The sequence below is a fragment of the Bombus fervidus genome, chromosome 13 (genome assembly GCF_041682495.2).
Source record: "Bombus fervidus isolate BK054 chromosome 13, iyBomFerv1, whole genome shotgun sequence".
NCBI classification, from domain to species: domain Eukaryota; kingdom Metazoa; phylum Arthropoda; class Insecta; order Hymenoptera; family Apidae; genus Bombus; species Bombus fervidus.
The window spans coordinates 897,759-915,973 of NC_091529.1; the positions used below are offsets into that span (position 1 = coordinate 897,759).

General features: G+C 28.7%; 1 protein-coding gene across 4 annotated transcripts in view; it reads left to right on the forward strand.

Annotated features, from left to right (window-relative positions):
- The window catches only part of LOC139993493 (octopamine receptor beta-2R), a 166,170-nt gene that overhangs the window by 47,211 nt on the left and 100,744 nt on the right, over positions 1-18,215 (forward strand). For 3 of the 4 annotated variants that reach the window (XM_072015259.1, XM_072015256.1, XM_072015258.1), the window contains exon 2: positions 5,840-5,904. The exons of the other annotated variant lie outside the window; for it this stretch is intronic. The gene's annotated coding sequence lies outside the window, so the exon portion shown is untranslated. The remainder of the gene's footprint in view (positions 1-5,839; positions 5,905-18,215) is intronic. 4 annotated transcript variants of the gene reach the window in all.

Genomic DNA, 18,215 nt, shown 5'->3' on the forward strand with positions numbered 1-18,215 from the left:
ACTTGCGTGATGCAGATTGTTTCAGATTAAATTTTATTAAGTTTTTATTTTAATTATGATTGGAAGTAAGGAATGGACTATAGAAAAAGTATTGTTCAATCATAAGTTTGAACAAAAACTCACAAAATGTAGATGCATCAGGCATTTAAATACTTGTGCACTATACTGTCTGTCCTTCAGTAGCAGTACAGTTTACAGTAAAGAATAATTTTTTTAAATGGTAAGCACATATGACCAAATTTTATTCCATATTTTTAATTTACTCTTATATAAAGAATTATTTTATTTCTTGTTGTGCCACAATTTGAGGACCATTTTCTATAATTCACAAAATTAAATCATGAAGTGTTAGAAAATTAATGATATAAAGTAAACGAAAATGCGTAGAGAAATTTCTTTGATAAATCCTGAGTTCTGTTTGACGTAATATTTCAACTATTTCATTTCAGTAAAATCACAAGCCGGTTGTTGATGATCATAGCTTTGAATATTACATGAAAGAGTGGTGTTTGAAGTGGTGGAAAGAGTCTCTGAGGAATCATGCGGGCTAAGTTGGCTCCATCGTTCGGGATGGAGAATTTTGTAGGAAATGGAAACAGGAGAAGTATTTGTCTAAAGGATGCATGTTGAAAAGAAGGGCATTAAATAACGCAAAAATCAAAAACGAATGGTAAAAGCGATGGAAAATCTGATGGAAATAAAACCTTCTCTTCAAATCTGATACAAAATAAAAGTTTAGAGTATGATAAATAGAATATTTTGCTAAAATATCTATTATATATTTCAAAAAGGATAGTAGATATCATTATATTATTTATGAGGTAACTACTATCTAGTATTATGAATCATTACTTATTTTTCTGTTATAGAAATTATTTAATATTCTTACTTAGCTTTTCTTTAAAACATCTATATCCTGTAATTGAAAAGACTTCAAAAAATATATTTTTTTGTCATCAATTTTGAAAATATGAATCTTTCTAAATATCTTAATTTAATAATTTTGAATAATTCAATGTTTTTTTAACATTTCTAATACAATGGCTACATAAACCTTTATTTCGAAGATTGAATTACATTAGCTAAGCAATTATTCTAAAAAATGTATGTCTCACAAGCAGGTTTATCTTTTCCTTCTTCGGAGAACACGTTCCTCAATTTACTTCTCTCTAGTGACCTTCCCTCCCTTACCTGTTGATAAATTTTTGCCGCTGTTCTTATTGAATTTCTTATTCAAATAAATTCTTATTTAAATTGGTTAATAAGTGAGTAATCGCTGTTTTTGAGAGAGCTGGTCCTCCTGTAGAATTGTATTTGTTGCTCATTCTGATTCATTTTTTGAAGATTTCAAGAAGTACATGCATTTAAATTTCTTGCGATCATTTTTAACAAGTTGCTGAATATACTAAATGGAGAAGTTTGAAAAGCAGCATATATATACATTGAGGAAAATATCATTTAATAGTGTCTGAATAATTCTTCATCAGTTGCTTAACCTTTTTTACTTTAAGGTTTATGTACCTGTACACGTATCGATAAAGTCTATAATTTATTTATTAGTAGAATCAAATTTTTATCGGAGTTATTTAAGTAGTTAAAAACCACAATTGATGGACACCTTCAAATTTCAAATAACTGCTTGAATTGTGATAAGTTTGGAAGTTAAACACAATTTTTCAAAAAGTTTTAAAACCTATTGTCTAATAGGTAAATATATATAATTGTTCTGGGAAATCTTTAATTACATCCTTTTATCTTTCAGTGTCCCTAATCTTTTACTTTCTAATACCTATTTTTTTAATAATGGAATTGAATCTTTAACATTTTCAATTATTTTAATGTTTTCTTATTTTATCTATACTCTCATTTTCAACAATGTAAAGTTTAACATACACGCGTCAGTACATTGTACTGTATTATGTTATAATCAAGTGTATAGAAAATACTTCTGTTTCAAAAAAGAACAAAACATATCGTTGTAAAATAAAATGCGTTCAGATAATAATACGTTTGAATAGCAGAGATAAAATCGTATTAGGACAATAGAAGCACGGATAATGGAATTTCTACTATAGCTGGAAAAAGTTGTACGGTAAACGAAAATCAATTTTCTGCGGAATAGAGGATCTCGGAGAGTAATTTTGGAAATTATGAGGAAAAAATGTTAATGTTTTGGATATTCTCAATTAGAAATCATGAGATTGGGAAATTCGAAGATCAACATGTTTAAGTACAAAACTTTAAAATTTAAATTTCAATATTTTTAAAGTTTACAGTTACAAGTTGAAAATTTTGGAACTCGGCAGATTTTTATTCCTGATCATTGTTTTTTTCACAATTAAAGACCAGCGCATTGAACTATTTCTTATACTATTTGCTATATTTATTACTTCCGAATAGGTCTGCGGTAAATACGTAGACGTTGAGTGTATTTTATAGACAAATAATTAAATTACTTTGAAATTTAAATTTAGTTAAAATTATTTTATAAATATAAAAAAAACATTTTCTTAAGAACTGTTGTAATTATAGATACAAATGAAAGTGATGTGAAGAAATTAGAGCTAAAACGACGTGTTCTACTCGATTCACCATTTCATCTAATGGAAATCATCGTATTTGTGTTCCCCATTTTTAAATTGAGTAAAAAGAATGAAAGAGACAAGCAATTGAAGTCTGTATAGATCGAATATCTGCAAATACAGCGAATGAAATTTTATTTTTTGTAATAAAAACCGTATGATGTGAGCTTTATTCATTTGAATATATGAAATCAGTATGTACATATTAAACTTGATTTTATCCATTTATTCCATAAATTAGTATTATTCTATAGACTATTTTTCCCAATTCAACATCTCTGTTGACAGATGGGCACTTCAGTGTTACGGAAAGTAATCACCAAATAGCCGCTGTATATTTTGAATTATTTATTCATATATGTATAGAAATTTCGTAATGTTTCGTATATATTACACATAGTATATTATAAAAATTATCCACAAGTATTCGAATATTTTCGTGTTAGTATTATCAACAAACTGTGGATTTTTATGCAAATTCATATTTTGATAGAGCTAATTACAGAAACGAAATGTAGAAATGTATTTCATTCATTGAATATTGTAAGTTCTACACTTTTGATATTTTATGTAGTTTTGCATGTTACGCGCAGTTTGTGCACTTTTGCAATTTTAAATTTCCTATAAATGTATAAAAATCGAAAAATTATATTTATGTTTTTGTTTACCTCGTCAATGGTCCTTTATTTCTACTATTTCAAATTTTCGGCATTTAAAGGTTATTAGTGGTTGTTTTAGATTATCAGTACGTAACATGTTATATTATATTAGGTAGAAAATGCAATAATTTTCAGGAACGCCAACATTTTTTTTTTTTTTTGTAGTAGTTCTCTTTTTGTAAAATATCTAATCAATTGAACGAAAAGTCTTATTATGTTCGTTTAATTCTATATTTATTACAGTTTACAAGGATGATTTTTTTTCTTTTGCCATTCCAACGATGAGTAATAACAGCGGTTTATTCCTAGAAAATAATACATAAAAATACTAAGGATTTCTTAGGAAGCAAAACATACAGATTATTACTAAGATTATCGCTTATTACCTGGAAACAGCTGCTCGAATGCCAAAAGTGAAAGCACAGCAATGACAAAAGGTGTACCGACTGACGGAACGCGTAATAGATTCCGGTAATTAATTTGAACACCGCGTGTCAGGTACTGGGAATGCCAGACAGGCAATTAACAATGGCACAGTGCCGGCTCGTCCATGATTGAAGAGCGATTCTCGATGTTAGAGCTGCACGGTGCATTTCGGTAGATAAGAGGATTTTATTCGACGTCGCTCATTCCACTGGAAACATGAGTGTGAAATAGAATTGAAACGGAAGTTTCAATGCAAAGACAATAAAAAGTTTGGTGGTTTCTTTCATGATGCTGCTAATGGGCATAGTTTTTTATTTCAATTTAGACGGAAGACAGTAACTTTGCTGTGATTTTCGAATTTTCATATTTCAATTTTTATGTTAGTTCATGTGTTAGCAAACATAAGAAACTTAATCAGTCATATCCTAATCATCTGTTCCAAGTATAGTATGAGAAAAGTACGACATCAAATTCACTAAACATGAACAAAAGGACTCCTGTAATAAAGTTCTTCCGATAGGATGTTAATTTTTACTGTCTAGTATAGATACGTGTTTGTCTTATTGACTATCCTGATCATGGACACGAATAACGTTGAAAGATGTATGTATCTTATATCTGTAATTCAAGAAAAAATGATTTCGTTTATTTTGCGATATTGCGATATTTCACGAAATCGAATTGCAAAATCATTGCAATCATAGTATCAACAGCAATTTTGTCATACTTCGCTCAAATTTGAGATACTCTTTAATGTTACAAAAATACAACCGAATCGAAAAGGACCTAATGATCGTAACAGGATTAAGAAACGAAGATTTACATTCTATCTATGTATGTATTTGAATAATTTTTAAATTATGTGTTGATTGATAAATTTTACACAAAAATTGCAGCATCTCGGGGAAAATACAATACAATATACAGTCAGCCACGAAAACCTACATACATGTATACACTTCTTAAATTAGATAAGTTATAATAAAGACGTTAGATCTAGTAATCCTTTTAGCATCAAATTTCGTATTCACTGAATTGTCACATATGTTTAAGAAGACAACATAATCTATTATATTTTTATAAAGGAAAAATAAAAGAAAACAAAATGCAATGTCAGAAAAGACATTCTGTTATACCTAAGAGAAATCGTAGGAAGAAGATAAATTTAATATTACATTAAACCATATTAATACATTACACTAATATGTTAATATTTTACATATTATTTTACTGGATTTCTTTCGTAGGTAACAATAACGGTTTACAATATTTTTAGTGCAGATGAAGATCATGGAATTATTAACATGGAATTAACAAAAATGTATTAACAATTATTCGTCCTCGATTGCCTAATATCAGCAAAGACTTCGTGTTTCACGAAGATTTTGTTGGTGTTGTTTTATTTATAATTAAAGAGCTATTTTTTTCATTAAAAATACAGTATTTGAGGGTAGTAAACATTTTCACCTTTTCGCAATGTGAGCGGTATGTTATTATATAGATTTATCTGAAAAATTTGTTTTATTATATATACTATTATTATTGACACCTCCAATAAAACATATGTTGTTCTATGCGACAAAATCGTAGAGCAACACATAAGGTATAAAAGTAAAGAAATTGTAGGAAAATAAAACGAAAATTAGCAAAATCGCATAGGGAATTTCAAAAAATTCTCCCAAACTTAATATTGTACAAGAATAAATAGCCTTGATTCACACATAATCAACACAACACAAAAATATCTGATAGTTCCAAAAATATTTCCCTAGTATATTAAATTTATTGATTTATAGGATGGCTAGATTTTAATACCGAACAGATAGAATCTTCCACTTTATTTTAATTATAATAAACAATAATGAAGAGAATACACGGATGAATAGTTTTCTTCCATATTATATTTCATAATGAAAACAGAATATTATAATATTTATAGTATTTCATTAGAATTCTTAGCGTTAATTAATTCTTCGTTTCGATAATTATTTGAATTAACCTTACTCTTTAATTCTTTTATTCTATAACACATATTTATTAAATAATAAATATTTATTCAAATCGAATATGCCACATAATAACGAAAATTTTTCGATAATTATGTAAAATGCTAAATTACTTCTCAATTGGATAATAATATTTGGTTTACTATTTTGTATTGTGCATTTTCAGGTACTATGTGGATACTCAGGTGATAGATCGGATAGTGTGTGGATAATAACCATTCTACAGCTTTAGTAAGTTAATCAATTTGTTAAACAATTAAAAATATTTTCTCATAAAAACAAATATGCATATTAGTTTCTAAGAATGAAACTTTATACATTTTTATTCCATAAGAAGCTTGCCGCTATCTTTTCCTTATTTTTGCATATTTTACTTTGTACATAGATGTTTCTATGAGTTATTAAAAATACAAGAATAATATAATAATAAAATGTATAAAAGATAATGTAACCTCGATAAATAGTATTTAGACGAGGAAAATATATGTCGTACCTACTATTATGTGAGTTCACTGTCTTAACATTGGCATATGTAAATTATTTCGTAGAAATTATGATTACGACGAGGTAGCATAACATAAATTATAAAAAATCATTGGAAATCTTGTATTAATTTTGTTTAAAGCTTTTGAATCTTGAGACAAAGTTTAAGAAATTTATTTTCGAAAAAACGCATCGAAAATTAAAAAAAAATTGATAACAGTAAATTGTAGTGCGTTAAATTTTATATACAAAAGGCGATTTAAAATTTATTATATATTATTCGAAAATATTTTATTTGACAAGATTAATTAAAATTCGAAAAATAAGTTTAAAAATATTCTTGAGAATATTGATTACTGATATAGTGAAATATTAAAATAAAAAAATTTAATAAATTGAGGTGAATTATGTTTTCAAAAAGTAAAATAAACAAGAATAAAAAAATGAATAGAATTAGGTACAAAGTACAAAAGAATTAACAATATTATATTGAAAGTCGAATGGTTAAATATAAAAATAAAGAATTAATAACATTGTCAGTAAACCACACATTTTACTCTAATAATGTACATATGCCAATATAAAATATATAAAACTTAATTGTCTATTTAAAAATATAAGAACATATATATAAGAATATTCATTTATACGTTTGTCATTAAACAATCCAATTCGTTTCTCTGATAAACTGAGGGTACAATACCAACCTTTTAAGCAGCAGGTGTATATTATGATATTCATAAATAAAAGATATCATTGGAAACTTTACTCTGTCTACAATAAAGTTACTCGTCTCTCGAGAACAATTGAATTAAATAGCAGAGCGAAAGTTATCGTAACAAAGCAAATATATCGAACGAACAATGGAAATACAGAAAACTTATAAGAAATAATGCACGTGTTCAGTATCCGGGTATAACACATGCGATTATGCGATTTTAAATTAACTAGATACATACATAATGCTAGTCAACGTTTAGTTGTTTTATCAGAAACGTTAACGAATAACGTTTGGGAATTATCGAAAACATGTTTTCGTTAGTAAGTTACAGGGAATTAATGTTTCGCTGTTCGTTATTGCGAGGAAAATGTTATTAAATAATATCGTGCAGCGGCGTTCATGCGATGTTGCGTGATTTAACGGAAGTATTAGTATACTTTGGGAATTTGTTCGAAGCATGATGTTATTGAATTCTGGGAAATTAACGTTCTATAATACAATGTTGCAGTCTTAAAGGATTAACGATGAATTAAAATGTTATATGTCATGTATTTTTAAATGGGAAAAAATTAAAGACAAGTAATAAAGTTATCTGGTGAGAATAAGTTGATAGTATTCTGGAAATAATATTCTGTATGTATATATACTAGAAAAAATTAAGGATAAATGTTAATATTGACAGTAAATTGTAGTGTAATCTGTATTTTATATGCAAAATATATTTTTAAGTTGAAATTAGAGGTAATGAATAAGATTTAATAACTTTTAATATCTAAATTAATTTCTTTTAATGGAAGCCATAAAAAAGTTGGTGGAACATATATTTTGGAAATAATATTCTATAAATACGCATAAAGAGTGTAAATATATTTAAAGAGAAAATTGGATTATATTATACGATTGAAAATCACTATATCGAATATTTACTATTTTTCCAAGTTACCTAGGCTTTTTGAACAGATCTTAGTTTATCAAAAGATTGCATTCTTTAAGGTCCGTTACGTTTCAGATTTCGAGAAATGTATCTTAATTTAAAGAATATGTAGACTATGTAGTTTCCACTTTCACATTTTTTAGTATTATTTGATTTGTAGATTAAGTTCCCAAGAAACATGTTTTTTCTACTTTTCGAGATTTGTTGTTATATACAGATATATTTCTTAGCATTTATCTTTAATTTCGAAACAACTTTTTATTTCGCTTGTCTTAACGCTAAGATATCATGCAGTTATTTCAAATTATTTCAAATTATGTCAAATTATCCATATTTGAAAAATGTGCGGCTTCTAGAAATTCTAGATTTCCAAGTATCCTGAAAATTTCCGATTTAAAACGTCTGAATTTCTGCATTTTCACAATTTAAATTTTCTGTGCTTTCCAAAAATCTGAAAGTGACATACGTGAGAAATTGTTATTTTCTATGACCATCTGTTCAATTTCAGAAAATCTGAATTTTAAGATTTCCAACCTTATATTAAGAAATTTCCAAATTTTTCACATGAAATTTCAATTTTCTGCGGTTCCGGAAATATTTTTTTAAACGAGCTATATCCAATTGTTCCTTGTATGTTACAATTTTTCACTTACAATGGCCATCCTTTCAATTATGTAGCTATATAAAAAATTCCTATGATTCATATTGCAAAAATTTTTTAATTTGTTCTCGAAAAGCTAAAAACTAATTATCTCCGATTATTCTCCATATGTTAGGACTTCTTATTTTACAAGGTCATTCGCTCAATTCTGTGCTCCAAATTTTAATATTATCAGGCTTCACATTAAAAAGTTTATATTGTCAATGTATCTTTTGTAATTTCTGTGATCTCGATAAATCTTAAAAGTCAAACATATTTCATTATCTCCCATATGTTATGATTTGTCACCTTCTGCCACTATCCATTTAAGATCGCACCCTCAATTGAAAAATTCTCGAATTTCATATTGATGCATGATTTATGTACCATGAAACTATACTAAAATAACTTCAAGAGTATTCTATTTTATCATATTTACTACTCAAAAAAAAAAAAAAAAAAAAAAAAAAAAAAAAAAAAAAAAAAAAAAAAAAAAAAAAAAAAAAAAAAAAAAATTACTACTACATGGCTGATGTGCGTAAAACACATAAGCGAATCGTTAACAATATTGTGAAAACACCAATTTTTTTATTTGTTATATGACAGTTTTTAAAATATTTGTCGTTCTTCGATTTTCGATCGCATCTCTAATAATACGTTGCACTATGTTCCGACGTTTCGCGAATAAACCAGTTCACTTCTTCAACTCAGACCTGAAACTATTCCGACCAGACGTTCCGGACACTGAATTAGACAGTTTCAAGTTTGCTCTGAAGAAGTGAACAGAAATGTTCACGAAATAGAGAGCAACGTACTACTAGAAATACCATCGAAACCCGAAGAACCACAAGTGTGTCATTAAATACACATTGTAGAAATTTGGAATCTAAGATTTTAAAAATACTTTCACATAATATGATCTTAGATATAGAAGGGCAATATGTATGTATGTAGGCATAAATAATATTAGGATATTCGGGTTATAGTGTAACTTAATAAAACAGAAAATTGCCTATTTGAGGATCGCGGGTTGATCCATATTCGCTTACACCAACGTTTTGTACATTAATAGTATGAATTCATTCGACATATCACGCAATAAATGTTATGACTGTGCTATATTAAGAAACATACAGTGATACACGAAAGTATTCGGATACTTACTACAGAATTTTTTTATCAATACGTTATGTACATTATTCGAAACTTTTTGAAATTTCATTAGCACTATAATGAGTATCGTGATTATAATAGTAAAGTTTGAAATTAATCCGAAAATGCAAATATGCACTTAGTGAAAAAGTAGTATGCAGCAGGAACAGTAGTCTTAAATATACAATTAATTTTAAATATAATTTCACTATATACTGTGGTTTAATATGTAATGAATATGGTAAATAATATAGTGAATAGTTGACTGTTCAAATACTTTGCTGATCTCTGTGAAATGTATAATATCCAATAAATAACTTCCATATATGTTTTTTAATTCGTTTCAAATTTTATCAATATAGTTATGATAGCCATATTTTGTGATAGTGTTAATAGAGTTTCAAAAGTTTTATATAATATTCAAGGTGTCCCGCAATTTAGTCTATAAACTTTGCCAGTGTATTCTATAAATAAAAATAAAACTAAAATGATATATAACAAAAAGCCCATAAATACTTTATTAGAAAGTTATAATAAAAACATGAAACGTAACACTATATATATTGTACTTATGTGTGTATTTTGAAGAGTCGTTTGGCTTTATCAACGTACGATTTATATCAAATTTGTTGTTATTTCTGTATTTAGAGGTAGGGTCACAATAGCTATTAGTTTATTCTTCGGATAAATCTATCACATCATTCTGAGCTAAATAACCTTTATTGCACTTTTTTACATGGACTAGGAATAAGAAAAAGCATATCTTAAACCTATCGATTAAATCTATCGATTATATCTAGAACTATTTTTTAATTACTATTTATTGTAACTAGCGCATCTCCATATGGAGGCGAGCGCGAACTCACGTTGTCATTTTCAACAAAATTTCATAGCAATTATGTCTTATTTCTTTACAGCGTACGTTCAACGTTGTATAATTCCATTGAATTATGCACAGAAATATTAAACACGTATCTTAAACACGTTGTATCTTCTATCAACACGTATCATGAACATTATGTATCTTGTTTCTTTCTATAAAGCATTTATCGACTTTTTGCTACATGACATATTATTTTTAATTTTACCTATAAAACACACTGGCAAAGTTTGTATATTAAATGTGTCTGTGGGATACTCTGTATAGATATATAACAAGTTTTCGACAGCGTTCGAATATTTTTATGAACCACTTTAGGTATGTTATTAAATGACATCATCATGCACTTTAGAGTTGCAAAATTACGTAACTTTGTTCTCGAAATATTTCAAAACAGACTATCTTCGTTTATTCTTCGATTTCCCATTTTCCATTCTATTATCCATTTACCATCAAAATTGAAATCTCTGGGACAAGCCAGGATCGGAGGTGTCGTCTTCGAAGCGTCAAAACGCAACCTCGCGTCACATCGCTTCGATTCAAGTGCCGTATATACATAGAAGAGTTAAGTTAGTATTCCTCTCAAGTGAATAATAGCCAATCGAATAGTCATAGGTCATAATAAAACGAGCAGTTGGTCGTGGCGGTGTTAGCGCCTCTTTAGCACGCGTCGCTGCGCTCTTTAAACTTCGGCATTAACTTGCTATTTCGTGGTCGACGGTTCAATTTTAAATAGCATTCTGCTTGTAGATCAGTGTTTATTTAATGAAACTCCGGCATAGGTAATGATTAATAGCTCGAAGGGAAATCGGCAAGAAACTTGGTTATGAACGATAATCTGGGAAAATAAATTCCCGATGCGCGGATTCGAAGACGTATATATCGAAATTTATGCGATTACAGCAAGTTTAATTCGGATGGTTTATTTGTCTACCAATCGATTGCTAGTATTTAATGATCTTAGTAAAAGATGTTACAAATAAATGGTAGTTTAAATAGAGATCTTTAAGTTCACGATCTGCTTTTCTTTTTATCGAATGTTCTCTTTTAAAAGATCATCCCTTTCGTTGATAAACTTTACGTTGTCAATTTCCAAATTATACGGAGCAAGAGATTTGGATTTTCTTAACTCTGTTGCGTTCCTCCAATTACTTTCGGTTCAATTGAATTCTTCTAACATTACAAAATATTTCAAATTTGAGCAAAATATAGAAGAATTATCGGTATGGGGGCGAATCGTGCAGTATTGACCAATCTAAGTCTTTTTGTTATAGCTTAAGCTAGAGTCGTTAAAAATCAAACTTTTTTTAATTCGATTATAGTACAAATAGTAATTTACAAGAGTGAAAATGTTATAATTTGTAGAAAACTAAAAATTATCGTCCAGTACCGACAGATATTTAATTAGTAAACTTTTCAGTTTAAATGGTCAATAATGTTAAAAAAAGAATATTTAAATGTTAGAATACACATTTTTATCCGAATTTTATTTTTACATTATATTACAAGTAGAATAATTAATATTTTCTTGATTTATGTATTCAACGCGTACGCAGTCTTCACATAGTTGATTTTTGGACCGTTGAAAGCCTCAGCGGCCTTTGGTTATTTTATTTCTTAGGGTGGCTTTTAAGTTGCATTTATGTTCTCTGTCCATTTTCCTTCTCTTTGCTTTGGAATTTCAGACATTTTTCTACAGAAAAGGGTAAAAGAAAGATTAAATGAATATCTCGTAATTTAATTGCAATTGTCAGTAAACAGATTTAATTTACAAATAAAAAAAATTTAGTCTGTACCAGTCCACGACTGATAGGCGGTAGTGGATGACAAACACATGGCACGAATCAAAAAATTTCAAACTGGCTTTTATTCAATAGAAGTTACGTTTCTACTTTTTTATCGCTTAAATCATTTTTTCATCAGAGGGCAAAGCTATTACTTGTACTACTATCTTCACTTGTTTCGTAACGCTCCATGGGAATACACGCGAAAAGTCAACCTTATAATGTCGTTGAAATAACTTACGAAGATTTCTGTGTAAATTTTAAAAAACCACTCTTCTAAAACTTACATCTTTTATGTTAGGTTACTATCAATGCCAAGCAGAGATGTTAGAATGTCTACACAATATGCCAGACTTTCCTGCTTGTTTTCTTGTTGGAAAATATTTTCATTGAGATATTTGAATTTTTCTAACCCAGACATACACACAAATATTTCTGTTCCACGGAAATATGTAGATTGGTTGCTTCAAGTCATGCAGTGGAAATTATTCGTTTCAAAATTGGTTAGAAATGAAAATTTCTTAAATATAATGAGCATAATGAAATTTATGTTCATATTGTTGTAACTATTGGATGATTCCAGAAGTTGAAAACTTTAGTTTCCACGATATTATTATAGTAAATTTACATTGTTAATGCAATGCGAATTATAGTACTTCGAATAGTATATAAAGATGATATTACGTACTTTATAATGAATATAATAATAATACAATATATTAATACATTAATAATAACTGTATTAATAATATTTTTAAATATTGATATTTCTCTCTCCATTTATAGATCTACGTATTTCTTGCATATCAAATATTTTCTCATCATCAGAGAATTAAAAACATTTTCATATCGCATAAAAAATTTAACAAAGAACTGCAACTTAAAAAATTTGTTTACAGTTTTAATAATTATTTAATTATTTTTATATTCAACATTTATATAAAACATATATAACGCAAATTTCTGAAATTACCAAGAAACAGTGGTACCTTCAAATTCTAAATTAACCTACTAAACTCAGACTCTGTGTTTGTCACAGAACTTGTTATAAGTAACTAATCAAGAAAGCTTAACGTAACATATGGAAGTTCGTCACGGTGAATACCGGTAGATTTCGTGGTCATTTGAGCTGTCAGACAAGTTTTGATTTTTAGAATTTAATTTTCCTTCTGTGAGGCAAATATACGTAGAAATAGACAAGGTCAGAGACCTTCAACAGCGTGATTATATTCTTATCCGTGCCCCTTTGTCGACTAACTTGATTTGTCTGCATCTCCTGCGGACGATAATGGATCTGACTTGCGTGATGCCTAAAGTAATTACCACTTCGTTTCTAAAATGGATCCATTGTCCGTGGAAACAGCAAATGTCACAGACTTGTAGTAACCGCTTTTTGAATTATAAAAATTGGTTTGACTTGTATTTAATTTATTTTCCGATTGTAGCAGTTTATTTAATTTGTTTGCTTTGTTTGCTTGATTAAATACCAAGAATTAATGTTTTATGTTCTGTCTTTGATCTAACGCAAAGACACTAATTTTGTTTTTAGAGAAGATATTCAGTTAAATATTAGGGAAAAATAATATGGTGATAATTGTGTGAAGATTGAGGATTGTGAATGAAAAGAGATTGTGTTGATAAATTTTCAAATTTTTGCAAGTAACAAAGTAGTGGTTTTGGCGACGCTTTTAAATAAAATTTCGTTTGTGTAATTTGTATAGAAACGTAAATTATAAGAAGAATACGTATACAGAAACATTCAATAATTGCACAAAAAGATCTGCTTTTTTTTACATAGTTGTTATCCCTACCACAAAGAGAGGTTTCCCTGAGGCACCGCGAAACTTGCCGGTCCACCTCGATCGAGTTGTGTAACATGATCCAATATCAGGTATCGCTAAGAAAATACATATGTAGATACTAATTTAAAAATAAAACATTTTTATTTTTGTTTTTATTTAAATTAAACTTCGATTCATGTATTTGTGTAATTTTTCCAATTAAAATGAGTCCAAACACGATATAATTTTCATTATATTTACTTACTGATACGTATTTAGATATCATTTATTAGGTAAGCAAATATGTTCCAAATTATATCATGTTTGGTACCATTTTAATCAGAAAAATGTAACAAACATCTCGGTAAAGTCTTTATTGATTAGAAACCAAAAATAAAAAATTTTGATCTTTGAGTTAAAGATCTCAGCTTTTCTACGTTCGGCACGTCTAAGATCTCAGTTTCGAGGAATAGAATCGTTTCTACATCTCCATAATTGTAACACTTGAGCCCCGATTTTCGTGTAATTATCGAATATTTCCTGTATGTATCTAATATTTGTTTCATTGTTTTCCGGTTATTATTAAATATTTGTTGAACGAATAATTAAGACTTCGAGCTATTTATAATTGTAATAAAATTAATATTGAAAATATGATAATTATAATAATTTAATCAAATTAGAATAAAGATTAACGTAAATAAAGATGGCACTAAAGAGAATATGCACTGTAATATAATACAATAATAATATTACTTTACCGTTCTACATTATCTAATAAATCGTGGGTGTCATTTTATTACAAATAAGCTCTCTAATTAATATCTGTAACGTAGTTGTCACCACTGATCTGTAAAATCATGGAAACAAGCACTGGGAGAAAATTCTAGAAATCCAAATGAAGACGTTTGCTCTGCAACGTTAGTTATACAAAACGATTCCAACGAAACCATCATACGTGTGTTTGCATTCGCGCTTTGAAGCTTTGAAGCAAAAACCACTTTTGCACGCGCTCGGACGCCACGCTGTCGCACCGTTCGCCATGAAAGCAAGCTTAACGATCGTTCAAAACCCAACGTTTTCCCAATGTGTCGTTCTTTCGTATTAATCGATCGATTACCAACGAATCGTAGTTGGGATTCGAATCGCTACAAAGAGACTCTTTAAAAGTGGCAACGACTAGAAAGAATCCGTTTCTGGATCGATAGTTTGTTCAACGAGAAAAATCCGATGGTATTGGCGACTTATGATAGCAACGATGAATGATGTTGCTTTGAGAGATTTCGTATAGTAAAGGACTTGTGAGCGTGTATACTGATGGAAAACGAGAAAAAATATATACTCTTCAAAAGATGATTTCGCTAAAACATTTCTCGATATTTGAATGTACATTGCTGGTCAAAAGTTTGGAGTCACCTTTGCGGTTGGACTTATACAAAATTAAAACAAATACAGCAAATATCAGTAAGAATTTATTCCATTTGGCCAGATATCCTAAAAGTGCTTTTTAACGTTTTTAAACATTTATCGCACATACAAGGTGAGTCAATAAGAAGTATCTAAAATATCTGTCTAAAATAACTCGTTACATATTGGCTTTATCGAAAAATGTATTAAATGAATTATATTGCATTTCAGGGAACCCATTGGATGAATATAAATTCATTTTCTAATATCTTATATTTTCTACGATATCAAAGTGAGTTTGCATTTTTTAAATGGCACCGAATTTATTGTTAATCAATCCGGCTGGACATTTGCTACAAAAGAGTATTAACCTATTTATACCGAAAAATTATTAATTTAGAAGATATTTTAATTTAATTTATCAAAATTTAATGTACGAGAGACAAGGAAAGACGTAAAGCGATATTCTTGTGCTTATATTATTTTTGTTTTACGTGCGTTATATTTGATAAATTAAAGATAAAATATCTGCCAAACTAATGACTTTTTTAGTGTAAATAAATTAATAGTTCTTTATAGAAAATATACAGCTGGATCGACTAATAATAAAAGCGATGCATTTAAAAAGCTCAAAATCACTGATATCTTAAAAAATAAAATTATATTCTTCTGATGAGACGTTTGAGTTGCAACATACTTTATCTAAGACGTTAGATAAAGTAATTTCGATAAAACCAATAGATAACGAGTTATTCTAGATAATATTTTTTATTGATTCACCCTGTATGTAAGTACTGTAATTTGTTTAGTTTAATCACTTATTTCAGTTCTTGATTTTTTATGAACACAACCTACAACTTCGTATACTAAAACATCTATATGTCTTATAAAACTGATTTTTATTGTTGCATTCCATTATAAAATAGTTTATTATACCTAGTACCTAGATACGAGAAAAATTCGAAATTAAATTTTTGTTAGAGGATTAAATTATTGGATTGTATAGCATATGTATACAACATGACTCAGGCAACTAGGACAAGCTATAACTCTGGAACTGTGTTGCATCTAATTTGATGAAATTAAGATTGAAATATCTTTTAAACTAAAAATAAACATTTTCAGGTAGAAATACCCTAATATTTTTGTATCGAGAAACGTATCGATTGATGTGTAAAAAAGTGTATGACTCTGTCTGAAAATATAGAGGTGATTTTAAAATATTCAAAACGCAACCGCTTTCGGAATAAGCACCTACGCTAGATCATACATCATTCGAAACCTTTCAATTTTACTTAACAAAATTATTTTTCATCTTCTAGTGTTTCAGTTTCAGCAATTGGGTAGGTTACCTCGTGTACCTATACTTTCGCATGTATAGAATCAGCATGGTAATTCACATCTGTATTGTATAAATTTAGAAAACGTAAAAAAGATGTTCAAACTCGTCACACATTAGACAAAAAAAAAAAAAAAACAAAAAACAGCTCCAAAACATGTAGAGCTCGTTGCAGATTGAACGTTTCGAAATCGTAGATAACAAAGATCGAAATGTATTAGCGAACATTGAAACTTCTTGCGAGGACAAAATTATCGCGGGAGTCTGGAGGAATCACAACAGGTGTTCAGGAGCTGCAATGGTCGTTGTAATGCCTTTGAAATCAAGTCGGAAGCTCGGATTTTCTGCGCGTTCACATGCAAATGCGTCCTTCCGATGGACGGATCGCGTGTAAACATCGCGCGAACGGATTACTCGCGTGTTATGAGCCTGTCATCGCCGTTAATCGATTTTTCCATCGTAGCATCGAGTCCGCGTCCTTTGACGAGTCGACCTCCACCGAGGTTTATTTCTCCTTCGGAATTCATCGACAGGGTCCTTCAGCATTCTTGATGGGATATCCTAACGAGATTTTAAATAAGCTCCCATTTGTTAGTCAATCTGTAGTTGTTATTAGGGAATAATAACAGTTTTAATGAGAATAATAGTAGGGGTGTTATTAGCATTGTTCCATGATAGGTTTAAAGCACGCAGAATTTGAAAAACTTTCATGAATAGTTAGAAGCTCGAAAATTTGTTAGATATATGTTAGAAAGTGTTCAATTTCATAAACAAAATTAGATGACAGTGGATCATTAAGAAATTATTAATATCATTTAGAACTGCTGTTTTATTTGAATTTCTAGCCTAAAGAACCCATAAATTCAATACATATTATCATAATAAACCCATTAATTATGTATTATTAAATTTCTTTCACATCTGTATTCATTGATTCCTTTGACAACTGTTTCAACCAATCCTAAGATTCGTATCATAAACTTTCCCGTTGACTTCTTTGTTATTTAGTTTGGCGAATACTCTGAATGATTCAATAAATCAGATTCAAATTTTAGGTAGAGTCTTCATCTTAATTTTACTTTAAAATTTTTCAATGAATTTAGATCAGGATATGCTACAGTGATATTTTTTATTGGTATTCTATCATTATACATTGACCATTTTTACTTTCACTTTTCTAAACTTTAAAGTATTCTTTATGAAATTTTACTCTTAAAGCACAAATAATTATAAGTTTGTTAAAGCAGAAACAATTTTACAGATCTGTCAAAAGATATGTTTCTTAAAAAATACATTGTTAAAAATAAGTAAGAACCAAAACCTAAAATATTGTACTAGTGATACAATATTTAACTAATTTTATGTTACTAACAAGTTAATACATTATTTTGCTTTGTATTAATAATAAATGCTACACTTCT